Consider the following 13,602-nt stretch of genomic DNA (forward strand, 5'->3'; position numbering starts at 1 on the left):
CTAAATCATATATATATAAACGACGAAAAGTAGTGGACCCATCACTGATCCTTGCAGCACTCCACTGGTCACATGCCTCCAATCTGAAAAACAACCCTCCACCACCACCCTGCCTTCTACATTTGAGCCAGTTCTGTATCCAAATGGCTACTTCTCCCTGTATTCCATGAGACCTAACCTTGCTAATCAGTCTTCCATGGGGAACCTTGTCAAGCGCCTTACTGAATTCCATAGATCATGTCCATCTCTCTGCCCTCATCAATCCTCTTTGATACATCTTCAAATAACTCAATCAATTTTGTGAGACATGATTTCCCACGCACATCGTCATGCTGACTATCACTAATCAGTCCTTGCTTTTCAGAATACAACTGTGCAAGCTCAGTGGGCTAACATGACAGAGCTGGGACTGAATTCCTTCTGGGGTGTTTGGGAGGGATTGGAAATATCTTGGTGTGTGCTTAGCATCCAAAAAAGAATAGTAAAGGAACTACCAGGATTCTCAAAATAATGTGATATGCAGTTGGTACTAATTTACAACAACAGGTTTAAACAGTGGAAGATGGAGTGAGAAAGAAACCCTTAATCTGTTATACTCTGCATGGTTGCTGCAGTCCCCAGAAACAGTGTCAATGTCCCAGGAATTCTCCTGCTGCACCATCGTTCCAGTCACATGCTCATCTACCTAAAACTCCGAGTTCTGTTCTCACTTGGACACAGCACTGAGATTATTGCAGGGTTTGCTACATCTGAGGTCCCGCTTGCTAACCATCCATCTGGCTCCCTAAATTCTGATTCCCAGACGACTTCACCCTTCCTACCCAGGTCATTCCTACCAACATGGACATGACCTTTGACTGCTCATTGACCCCAGACGAATGACCTGCAGACACCTTGATATTCTAAACCTCACTATACTGGAATTACAGAAACACTGACACCTTCTTCAATTTCCTGACTCCCCTGTGCGTATTGCTTCTCCTTCCTTCTCCCCCCCGCCCCCCCTGTACAGTCAGGCTGCTTGTGGTGCCGCAGACATGACTCCGACTTCCTTCCCTGAGCAGCCTGCACCTTCATCAGCTTCCAAAACAGGAAACTGAATTGGGAGGGAGATATCAGGATGTCCTTACATTCTCTGAATGTTTCTGTTCGATTGTCTAGTCCCTTATTCGCTTTCTTCTTCTCGGCTGTCCTGTCTGAAGGGTGATCTGCTCCCACTCCACTCTGCTCCCTCACAGGGTCACCGTCTCTGTGACTCCCAGGCACGATTAGGCCTCAATCCTCTGTGCTGATTAATATCTTCCCACTTTGCTGCCTCTGTAACTCCCAGGAATGATAGCCTCATGCTCCTGCTCCAAGTGGCTCCCTCACACGGTCACTCCCTCTGTGACTAGGTGCTGATTTCGAGCCTTCTGCTCTGCTGTTTCTCCAAATCCAAGTCCCAGGAGGCCTCGATCGCTCGCTGCTGATTTATATTCACCCGCTCTGTGCTGCTCTGTCTTTGGTTATCTGCCCTTGTGACTCCCAGGTAATGATAGACCTCAAGCCTCAGTTGAGATTTATAACATCCCATTCCGCACTGCTCTCATACAGGATCTCTGTTGTGCTTGGAAAACAATGGAAAAGAGCAGGATTAGACAGAGCAGAGGGTGTTACAGTGATTGGGCGAGCAGTATGGGATGGAACAGGTTATCTGGGGAGCGAGGCAGATCTGCAACAACTAAAGGAGGTTACTAGAAGTTACAGCGAGAATTGCAGGCACTGAAGAAGGCAAAGGAAATAGAGAGATGTTGGCTTGTTCATGATGGAGCTTTGTGGAGTCTAAAGGGCTTTTTCTGAGCTGCTTACAGAGATGTGCAGACATCAACAAATGCAAATTGATAGTCAGGAAGTGTTGTATGGTACTGGAGACTGTTGGATGTTACAGAGTTGGAAGACTTGCAGTAATTGGGGGGAATATAAACTTTTGGAGCACTGGTGGTGTTCAAGGACCCTCAGGACATGAGGAGGTGCAGAGAATGGGAGCATTCCAAATACTGGTATTGTAGGGGCTGGAAGTCTGGAGATGGATAAGGAGGATGAAAAATGCCAATTTAGAATACACGACCATTGTAATTATAGAGATTTAAGGAAGGGAACCCGTGCTGTCATTTATTACAGTGAGATGGAGAGTTACAGAAGCTGACGGGGTTACAAATTTAAAAAGGGAGAGAATTTAGGTGATCAGAAGTTTAAACAAGAATAAAGAAATGTTAGAGCTCTCTAGACGGCAGGTAAGAATGGAGGAGGTGCGATTTTGTGAGGAACGATAAGAGTTATAACTCGGGGAGGCTGTCAGATATAAAAGGAAAAGCTGCGTTGTCTGTATGTAGTTACAGACATGAGGCGTGTTGTAGCGTCAGCTGGAGAGTATACAGATAACAACAGTTCAAACGGCTGGTGCAGTGTCTCTGGAAGGCAGCTCAGTAGGTAACAACAATAACTGCAGATGCTGGAAACCAGATTCTGGATTAGTGGTGCTGGAAGAGCACAGCAGTTCAGGCAGCATCCGAGGAGCAGTAAAATCGACGTTTCGGGCAAATGCCCTTCATTTTGAATACAGGCAGAGAGCCTGAAGGGTGGAGAGATAAGTGAGAGGAGGGTGGGGGTGAGGAGGAATTAGCATAAAGTACAATAGGTGAGTGGGGGAGGGCATGAAGGTGAAAGGTCACACACACACACACACACACAAACACACACACACATGCGTATACATACACGTTTATGTGTGAATTTGCACTTGCTCATTTGTATTTTCATATATAACCCGCTTTGTTCCAAATACACACAATTCGTAGACAATTGGTCATTGTGGTATTTATCGCCTTCTTTTTTGCAAATGAACCCAGTCTGACTCCAAATGAAGAGAAAGACAGACTCCAAACAAGACCTCATGACTAAAATGCATTGTTTGACCGGAGGGGTCACCACCTTTCCATCGATAATACCTGAAGGTATCTCCAGGCAACGACATGAAAGAAAAGCGGACACTTGCATATTAATCAAACAAAACCTACTCCTTCATTCTAATTGATTAAAGATTTAAGAGCCATCTTAGGTGTGTTCAATTAAAGCGCATGAGTTTACACCCTTTGATCTTTTTCCTTATAAATCCAATCCCTAAGCTCTTCCTCTCTCCCTAAGACCTGGTGAAGAAGCAGCTCTCAGAAAGCTAGAGTTTTCAAATAAATCTGTTGGAATATAATCTGGTGTCGTGCAGATTTTGGCCTTGTCCAACTCAGTCCAAAACCAGCACCTTCATATCATGGCTTTTATTAGTTAGCCAATCCTCTCTCCAAGCACGTTTTTTTCCTAACATAATGTGCTCTTGTCTTGCATATTATTCGTTTTTGAGGCACGTTTTGCAATTGCTTCTGGAAGTCCAGATATAATACATCTATAGGATCCCCTTTATCCATCCTGCTTGTCACATTTTTTTAAGTGTTAGTCAAATCATTCAAACATGACTGATGCTTAGTAATACTATGTTAACTGTCATGGGTCGTGTCTTGACTTTGAAAATATCCAGTTATTAGTTCCTTCATACCAGATTCTAACAATTTGTCTTCAATCCCAATAATTTGTCCAATACTTTCCATTCCCTAGTGAAGCTGGTTATTCTAAGTTCTTCCCTTTCTATAACCCGCACACTCTCTTTCAATTCCTGTGATACAGGCAAAAAGCTGTAAAAGATCTGCTCCAATTGCTGTGTAAGATGAATGAGTGGCTGATTGGACTCATTCTGTTCAAAGTTTGATCAGGGGTCGTGAGTGTGAACTCATCAGATGGAAGTCATACCGAATGAATTTTTTTGATTTATTTCAGAGAGGTCATTTATTTGGTTTTTCAGCCAAGCCTTTGACAAAGCCCCTCGGGGGAAACTGATGAAGGAAGTACAATCTCATGGTATCAAGGGTAACTTGGTAAGTGGCATTCAAATTGTCTTAGTGGCAGGAGACACAGGGTGGTGGGAGAAGGCTGTTTGTGTGACTGGAGACCAATGTCCCCTGGTGTACCACAGGGGTCAGTGCTGTGTTCCTTATTATTTGTGGTGTTCATAAATGATATAGATGTGAATGTGGAGGGGGGAGGGAGTGTGCGACAAATAAGTGTTTGTTTGATACAATGATTGGCCGGGTGGTTGCCAGTGAGGAGGAAGGCCTGATGTTGCAGGAAGATACGGATGGAATGGTCAGATGGGTGGATCAATGGCAGATGGAATGTCACCCTGATAAATATGAGGTAATGCACTTTGGAGGAAGGAATGAGACAGGGGAGTACTCAATGAATGGTAGCACACTAGGAAGCTCAGAGGGTGCTTCTCCACACATCCCTGAATGGGACTGGACAGGGTAATGGGTTAGGTAAGAAGTCACATGCGACTGTTAGCATAGCTTTTATTAATCGAGACATAGATTGTAAGAGTTAGACAGGACTGTGATTCGGGCAAGATGGAATACTGTGTACAGTTCTGGGAACCACATTACAGGAAGGATGTGATTGCACTGGAGGGCTGCAGAGGAGAGAGACTGGATAAGCTCGGGTTGTTTACTTTGGAGCAGAGAAGGCTGAGGGGATGTGATTCAGAAGGATGAGGTTAAGCAGAGTATGGAGAGGGGAGATAGACAGCAGTTGTTCATTTTAGTCAAAGGACCAAGACGAGCAGCAGACATTTAAAGTGAAGGATTTGAAGTTTAGAGAGGATTTGAGGATTGTTTTTCACGCAGAGTGTTGGGTCAGGAATAAACTTCCTGAGAGGGTAGTTGTGATGGGTAATCTCACAACCTTTAAACAGCAATTGGACCAACACTTGGAGTATCATAACATTTCTGGCTATGGATCTCATGGAAGAAATTAGGACTAATGTAGATCATGTTTTTTTTTGAGGGAACAGAGTCCATGCTTCTGTGATTGTTTCTTTGTGGAGGAAGGTAAATGGTGTGTTGACGTTCATTTTAGGAGGATTTATGTACAGAAGAAAGGGTGTGTCACTGTCACTGTACAGGACTTTGGGTTGTCATAAGGTTTAGCTACACATGATTCTGACTCTGGCATGTTCACCCACAGTCATCACTGAACCATAAATCGGCTTGATGGTAATGGTAGACTGACGGATTATCCTGGGGGATAAATTACAGATTATGATTGAATACAATTCTGCTGCTGCTGTGATCTACAGCGCCACATGAATGCCCCGTTTGAGCTACAATATCTGCAATTCAATTCTACTGACTGTCCCCCAGTTCACACCGAGACTTATTCACACATCAGCCCTCTACTCAGTGACCTGACCTGGTTTCTGATTTGGTAGCACTTCTATTTCCATATTCTCATTCCACTGAGGGTCTCTCCTTGATGTTATTGTCTCCAATTTATTGCCTTCCTTAAACCCTTTAACATATTCATCTGATTTTTTTTTCCATTCTCTTAATACCGTCATCTGTGTTTGATGTGAATGTGTTCCCTCTCTCTGGCCATGAGTAAGAACTTTGTAGTGTCAGTGATGCCTGTCTTATGTAGATTCAGAGCCAATGAATGTGTGCACCTAATGTTACTGTCCACTTTCCGGTGACAGCGCTCGATATCAGACCGGGCGTTCGAGCAGCTTTGACACACGTCTGTGGAACTTGCTCAAAACAGATATTGCTGAAGAAACAATGCAGGTCTGGCAATATCTTGTGGAGTGAACGTAAAGTTGACTTTTCAGGTCCAGTGACACTTCTACAAAGCTCCCAGTTTCACCAATAATATTTGCATTTTTCTTTCCAGTATCCATAATTATTTATTCAATTGAAAATTTTTTCTGTGCCTATTCATTTCTTGAGAAACTCAATAGGTGTGGCAGCATCTGCAGAGACAGAGAAACAGAGTTAGTGTTGCAAGTCTAGTGTGACAATTCTTCAGAACAGAGAAGGATTGGAAACTGGGCTTTTTAATCCCTTGAGAGAGGTGAGAGGATGGGTGATGGGGAAAAGAGGGCATGGCAAAAGACAAACCGGCTTTTAGCAGTGGTGAACGCGAAGATGATGCGAACTGGCTTTAAATTAAGATGTGAATGGGGAAAGGGGTTCTCTCTGTTGAGTGCAACATAAAGAAGACACAATCACAAAAGCTCATAGGGAGGTGAGGAGGGAGAATGCATGAAACATGGAGGACAGCCATAATGGGTTCAGGCTGTGAAGTTATGAAATTGAATATTAACTCCTAGAGGCTGTAACGTACCAAAGTATAAAATGAGGTGCTATATGAGCTTGGGTTCTGTTTCAGTGAGACTTTGCAGCAGCCCAGGAACGAAAAGTTAACATGAGAGCGAGGTCGATTATTGAAATGGGAAGCAATGACAATGTCAGAATTATTTCTCCAGAGTGGGAGTGTTCCACAATGCAGTCTCTGTTTGGTCTCCCCAATGTAAAGAAGACTGTATTGTGAGCAACAATGACAGGAGACTGGATTGAAAGAGTACAAGTGAAATGTTGCTTCACCTGGATGTTGTTTTTGGGGCCTTGGACAGTGAGGAGGGAAGAGGTGAGTGCGCAATTCTTGCAGCTTCTGCAATTGAACGGGAAAGTGCCATAGGGAAAGTGGGGAAGTACTCGGGGTGATGGAAAGTGTCACAGAAGTCCCTGAGAAATACTGACATTGGACAGGAGGAGAAGATGTGTTTGATGGTGCTGTCCTGCAGGTAGTGGTGGAAGTGGCGGAGGATGATTCTGTGAATGTGGATTCTAGTGCAGTAGGAAGTGAGGGCAAGGGGAGATCTATCATTGTTCTGGGGAGGAGGGGACGGAGTGAGGGAAGACAGTGGGCGATGGGACAGTCACAGCTAAAAGCCCTGTCCACGAGAGTTAGGGGATTTCTGGTTTGAAGGAAAAGGAGGTCACGTCAGAGACAGCTCACTGGAATGTGGCATCATCAAACAGAAATAACAGAGACGGAGAAACTGGGAGAATGGGGTCAGCCTCTAATTTGAGGATTTCTGTCTCACATTTGGTCTGAAGCGGGATGTGGAAATAGACCCAGATGAAGGTCAGTGGGTATGCACGGGCAGAAATTCAAGCAGATATCCCTTAACGCTCAGAAATTATAGTTTCTGTTCAAAAAGAAGGACTTGATAAGGAGATGAACCACCTATTGTTGACAAAAGCTGTCAAGGATACTATTCAATCACAATTTAATAAGCGTTAGTGTAGGGCTTGGTTTGGATGTTTATTTCAGGGAGCAGAAGCAGATGCTGAGCATAAATTTCAGCTGTGCTTCCTGAATTACCCCAGACATCTCTACCATTGCTGCTCCATCCTCTTCCCTGCTCGTCTCCCCTTCCTGTTTCCAGGTTCTCCCTCTCCAATTACAGAGCACATTCTCTCACATTATAGTCCCCCCCGCCCCACTTCACCTGAAGCTCTTTCATCAATTTTACCTTCCCTGCACTAGCATCAAGGTGCGTTTTGTGCTGCTATTTTGCCTGTGGTCTCAGTGTGGCTGGACCTCCCACTCACATCTCATTCCAGAAAGTTTTCTTCTTGTAGTAAACCTTATTGAAAGCACCTCTCTACCTTCGCACTGAATTCACACTGTGATCCAAAACCCAAAAAAGTATACTCAGCCTTCATCTCATCCTGCTAAAGGTCCCTGCACGCTGCCCGTGTGGTATAAGAATTCCTTTCCTTACATAGATCCGGCCAGAGATACGTATTCGCTGTAGAGATCATCACCCCCTTTAGACCAAGGAATTCAGGAGCTTGATGTCTTATTGGCACTAGTAAGAGTTTCATGCTGCCTTAGTATTGTAACATGGAGTTAAACATATCATATTATGAAGTTCGGGCTGAGTGTTGTTTCCCTGTCATTTTTAATATTGTTTAAAATTAGCAGTGCTTATCTTTAAATGTTTGTTCTTGAAGTTAGTATCAGATGGAGTCTAGTAGGTTGAGAGGTGACATTATAGAAGATTATAAAATCATGTGAGGCATGGATAGGGTGAATAGCCAAGGTCTTTTCAGCAGGATAGGAGTGTCCAAAAATCGATGACGTAGCTTTAAGGAGAAAAGGGAAAAATTTAAAAGGAACGAAGGGGCAATGTTTTCACACAGAGCGCGATGTGTGTATAGAATGAGCTGCCAGGGGAAGAGTGGTAGATGCAAATACAGCTACAACATTTAAAAGACATTTGGACAAATATATGAATGGAAAAGGTTCAGAGGCATATGGGCCAAGGGCAAGCAGATGAAACTAGTTTAGTTTAGAAAACCTGTCAGCATGGACAAGTTGGACCAAAGGGTCTGTTTGAGCGATATGACTGTATGAATCTAGAAAGCGAGGAAAAAGGAAGAAAAGCTATTATGTAAGCAAATTGGCAAGAAATATAAAAACAAGCGGCATGAGCTTTTCCGTGTATATAAAGAAAATCCAATATGAATGTGTGACCTTCGGTAGAAATGAATTCAGGAAAGTAGATTGAGGACGTTTGGACGGTGTGCCTGGAGAGAATAGACAGATAATTTACACCAGAATTTTGCACTATTATTCACAGGGGAAGGCACTGTAAGTATTACAATGATATAAACAAAATGGTCATAGGAGGGAAGTTCTTGAACAGCCTCTAACAAAAGGAACAAGGTTTTTTTTTAATAAACAGATAAGACTAATGGTAGACAGGTCAGTACAACTTCATAGTTGGGTTTAAAAGCAGCGGTTACACAATTACTGCTGGTACTGAGGGAAAAAAAAACTATAACTCTCTGGATTGCAGGAATGAACCAGCGATTTTAGAGACCATCCAATGTGGCGCCTGTCTTCAATAAAATAGCGAGACTGAAAGCAGGAACCATTTAGCCTCACCATTATTGCTGGGAATCTGTGAGAGTCTGTTATTAAGGAAAGGACTGCAGGACATTTAGAAAAGCTACACATGGAGTCAGCATGGTTTTGTGAAAGGGGTTCTATAATTTCCCTGTAAAATCATTCAAAGCTTTTTGTGGAGATCCCTGAGAATGTAACAAGCGGACTTGATAAAAGGGAGCTGGTAGACACGATGCTTTCCAGAGGGTTTCCAAAAGGTATCACATTACTGGAGCTCGTAGTATGACGCTTAATATATTAGCATGGGATGATGGTTGATTAACACATAGAAATTGGAGAGTCATGGTTAATGGATCTTCCTGATAAAAAGTATCTGCTGGAGTATCACAAATATCAGTGCAATGGCACGATTTATTTACAATCTATACTGATAGCCTGACGGCGAGAGCTGAGTGCATTATACATCCGAGTTTGAGGATGACACTGAGAACTAAAAGGCAGGCTGTTATTTAATGGAAAGGACTCACACAAAAAGAACAGTGCAAAGGGATGGGATTGTGCTTGTGTTTGAAACATAACGACAGCATGCTGATGCAGCAAGTAAATTGGTTGGTTCGTTATGCGGATTCCTGGGATGAAAGGGTTGAATTATTGAGTACATCTAAAAGGATGAGGCGATTATTCATTGTGGTTGAAATGAATGAGGGTGATATTACTGAAATGCACAAGATACAGAGGGGGCTTGACAATGTAGATTTTGAGAATTTGGATCCATTCCAGGGCAGAGTGTCGAACTCCACGATGGAGATACAGAATAAGGGATATGCAAAGATATGTCTTCTTTCAGAAGGTAGTGAATGTCTGGAAATCCCTAACCCAGAGAGTGAGGGGGCTGGGACACTGAATGTATTTACAGACTGGGTGGATAGGGTTTTGACATATCAGCGAGTCCAGGGATACAAGGGGTTAGCAGGAAATTGGGGTTGAGCTCTGAAGTAGATCAGCCATGTTCTGATTAAATGACATTGCAGGCTTGAGAGGCCGAATGACCTGGTCTGGTTCATATTTCTTACGTTCTTATGTTATTCTTTTGGAAAGTAACTGGTTATTTTCCTGAAAATGGTGTTGTACAATGTTGCATTCAGGCAGAGCAAAGGATTTGTTTGAGCTAACCCTGGAAGCGGGTAGAGGGCTGTACTCAAAGCGAATCAAGGTCTGTAACATGACCCACAACTGGAGTAGCAGTTACGGAGAGGGAAGGCCTGGGAAGAGGGATTGGGGTGGAGGTCAATTCCTGACTCAGCCTGGATTTTCCAAGTACTTTTCCCAAACTACACCTAAGCATCGGAGTGGCCTCGATCTGCCCCTGTGTAGCAGGTCCAAAGGGCTGAATGAAACAACATAACAAAAATCTGAGGGATAGGAGTGGGTCATTCTGCACTTTGACACTACTCCAACAGTAAATACGGTTGTGGCTAATTTCATTGTGGTCCCAGTTGCACTTTTCTCTCCCTGCACCATTTCTCCTGATTCACCTGTCTATGGACTACCTGGCGAACCCAGCCTCGATATAATATAAAGATTCAGCCATCCAAAACTTCTGGGAAAGAGAATTCCCACTTGAGTGAAATCCCACTTTGTGAATTTCTCCTCATTCCTGTTTTGACAGAGTTTGGAGGGTGTCATTGTTTCCTTTTCTCGTCCAACTCCTTCACTGCTCACAACAATTCTTAAATATCACCTGTTTGGTGATATGGCCGATGATAAAAGACTCAGATTGGGTCAGGTTTAGTGGTAGGAACAAGTCAGGCAGATTTCTTTAGTCAGCCACAAGTATAACTAACAGAACTAACAGAGCAGCATGGTGGATCTGAGGGTAGCGCTGCTGCCTCACATCACCAAGGAGCTGAGTGCAATTCCATCCTTGGGCGACCCTCGATGTGGAGTTTGAACATTCTTCCTGTGTCTGTGTTCGTTTCCTCCCAGTGCTCCAGTTTCCTGCCACAGTCCAAAAATGTGTATCTTAGAGTGGATTGGCCATGCTAAATTGTCCATAGTTCCCAGCGATATGTAGATTAAGTGGATTAGTCATGCGAAATGCAGAATTACATGGATAGGGTAGGGGTCAGGACTGGGTGGGATGCTATTCGGTATGGCTGTGTGGATTTGATGGGCAGAATGTCCTGCTTCCACACTGTCGAGGTTGTATAACAATGGCAACAAATTTGGACCATTAAAATACCTAGTGGGTATCTACCTGATCCACTCTGTTGGAGGTCTTGTATGTTTCAATGAGATCATCTCTCTTTCTATGTGTAACCTGTTAAACTCTCCATAATATAAGGCCTTCATCCCTGGAATACATGAGTTGAAACATCTCTGAACTGCTTCCAATGTGATTATATCCTTGTTGCAAGGTTTGTGAAGGTTTGTTGCTCAGGTTGAGGTTTAGGGTGTAGGTTTGCTCGCTGAGCTGTGGGTTTGATATCCAGACATTTCATTACCTGGCTAGGTAACATCATCAGAGGCGACCTCCAAGTGAAGCGAAGCTGTTGTCTCCTGCTTTCTATTTATATGTTTGTCCTGGATGGGGTTCCTGGGGTTTGTGATGATGTCATTTCCTGTTCATTTTCTGAGGGATTGATACATGGTATCCAGATCTATGTGTTTGTTTATGGAGTTGTTATTGTAGTGCCAGGCCTCTAGGAATTCTCTGGCATGTCTTTGCTTCGCCTGTCCCAGGCTGGATGTGTTGTTCCAGTCGAAATGGTGTTTTTTTCATCCGTGTGTCGGACTACGAGGGAGAGAGGGTTTTGTATTTTTGTGGCTTGCTGGTGTTCGTGTACCCTGGTGGATAACTTTCTTCCTGTTTGTCCTACGTAGTGTTTGTGGCAGTCCTTGCATGGAATTTTGTAGATGACGTTGGTTTTGTCCACTGGGTCTTTTAAGTTTGTTCGTTTTTTTTTTAGAGTATTGGTGGGTTTGTGTGCTACTAGGATTCCGAGGGGTCTTAGTAGTCTGGCTGTCATTTCTGAAACTTCTTTGATATATGGTAATGTGGTCAGGGTCTCTGGCTGTGTTTGGTCTGCTTGTCGTGGTTTGTTCTTGAGGAATCTGCGGACTGTATTTTTTGAGTATCCGTTCATCTTGAATACGTTGTAAAGGTGGTTCTCCTCTGTTTTCCGAAGTTCATCTGTGCTTCAGTGTGTGGTAGCTCGTTGCAATAGTGTTCTGATACAGCTTCGTTTGTGTGTGTTGGGATGGTTGCTGGTTTAGTTAAGTATTTCGTCAGTGTTTGTCAGTTTTCTGTATACGCAGGTTTATAGTTCTCAGTTGTCCATAGTCGATAATCTGAAAACATTTTAAAATGCAAACAGTGATAGAACAGAGTTCGAAAGGACCATGGGGCCGCTCTGTCATGAGAGAGAGAACACTCGTGGTGGTTTGCCCTGAGAGTTACTACACCTCGGGTGATGGGGTGTGGTTAAGAGAGCGTCCCCTTCATGGTAACCTCTGTCAGTGTAGGGAATTGAACTGCCAGTGATTTTCACACCCACAGTACTCCTTGTCATGCCACAATGGATGTATGGAGCTGTAAATGGATGGGAGCCACACATCCTGTCATTTCCAGCATGGGCTGCAATTTTCCCCACGCTGTGCAGTGATCTAACACAGTGTTACTGAGAAATGCACTGGGGTGGTGTACACAGACCTACATGCTGGGAGGGTAACTGCTCCTGGTTTACAGATCAATGCGCTAGGGTTGTGCGCACAGCTCTACATGCTGGGAAGGTAACTGCTACTGGTTTGCAGATCAATGCAGTGGGGTGGTGTACACAGCTCCACATGCTGGGAGTATAACTGCTCCAGGTTGACAGATCTATTCACTGTACAGCTACTCATACTGAACAGAAACCTTGTCGCATTTATAAAGCAAGGCACTGGTGTGGGCCGCAGACAGACTGATTCACCTGGATTACTGAATCAATGCACTGGTGTGGTCTGTGCTGGTCCCCATGCTGGACAGATAGCTAATGGCCTGGTGAGACCTGCGCAGTCTTCCATCCTTGGACAGATTGCTGGTTTGTCTGAGCGTGGCCTGCACAATATTCCACCCTGGAGAGATTGCTGTGTTGTAATGAGTCTGGTCTGGACACATTGCTATTTTATTCTGAGCCTGGTCTGCACAGTGCCTCATGCTGAGCAGATATTTCATCTGGGCGTATAAGTGTCTGGGCTGGATCTGTGAGGTGGATTAAGTATCCGAAATAATTCCTGATCGAGCTATCACTCCTTTAACTCAACACATTCCCTGTCAAACCCTGTATTTCTGCAACATGTTGCCCATGAAATAATTATCCAAATAAAACGCGAATATCTGTCCTTCTTGCGATCCAAACGCGCAGAAACACCTGAAAATATATGATGAAGGCAGTCGCAACCAAAAGGATTTCTTATTTCAAAGGTTCTCTGTTTCAGATGCATTTTGCTTGCTCAAAGTGTTCGACACTGAGCAAAATACAATATATTCAAACACAGTAGACAAAATGCAACAAAAACTTAATTCTATTGGACAAGATAACATAATAATTGATTATTTAAATATTACACAGTAACTACTCCAATATGGTAACATCCTTGAGACACACCCTTGTCATAAAACAAATTCAGGAATCAGATTGGCTCACATGCAGTTCTCCAATCCAGGAGGAAAGAACAACAAAAGTCAATTCTGAGAGAAATCTCAGGGAGAGTGTCTGGCAG

Source organism: Chiloscyllium plagiosum, unplaced genomic scaffold (genome assembly GCF_037043375.1).
Source record: "Chiloscyllium plagiosum isolate Xiang-an unplaced genomic scaffold, Cpla_swu_hap1 HiC_scaffold_48, whole genome shotgun sequence".
Taxonomy (NCBI): domain Eukaryota; kingdom Metazoa; phylum Chordata; class Chondrichthyes; order Orectolobiformes; family Hemiscylliidae; genus Chiloscyllium; species Chiloscyllium plagiosum.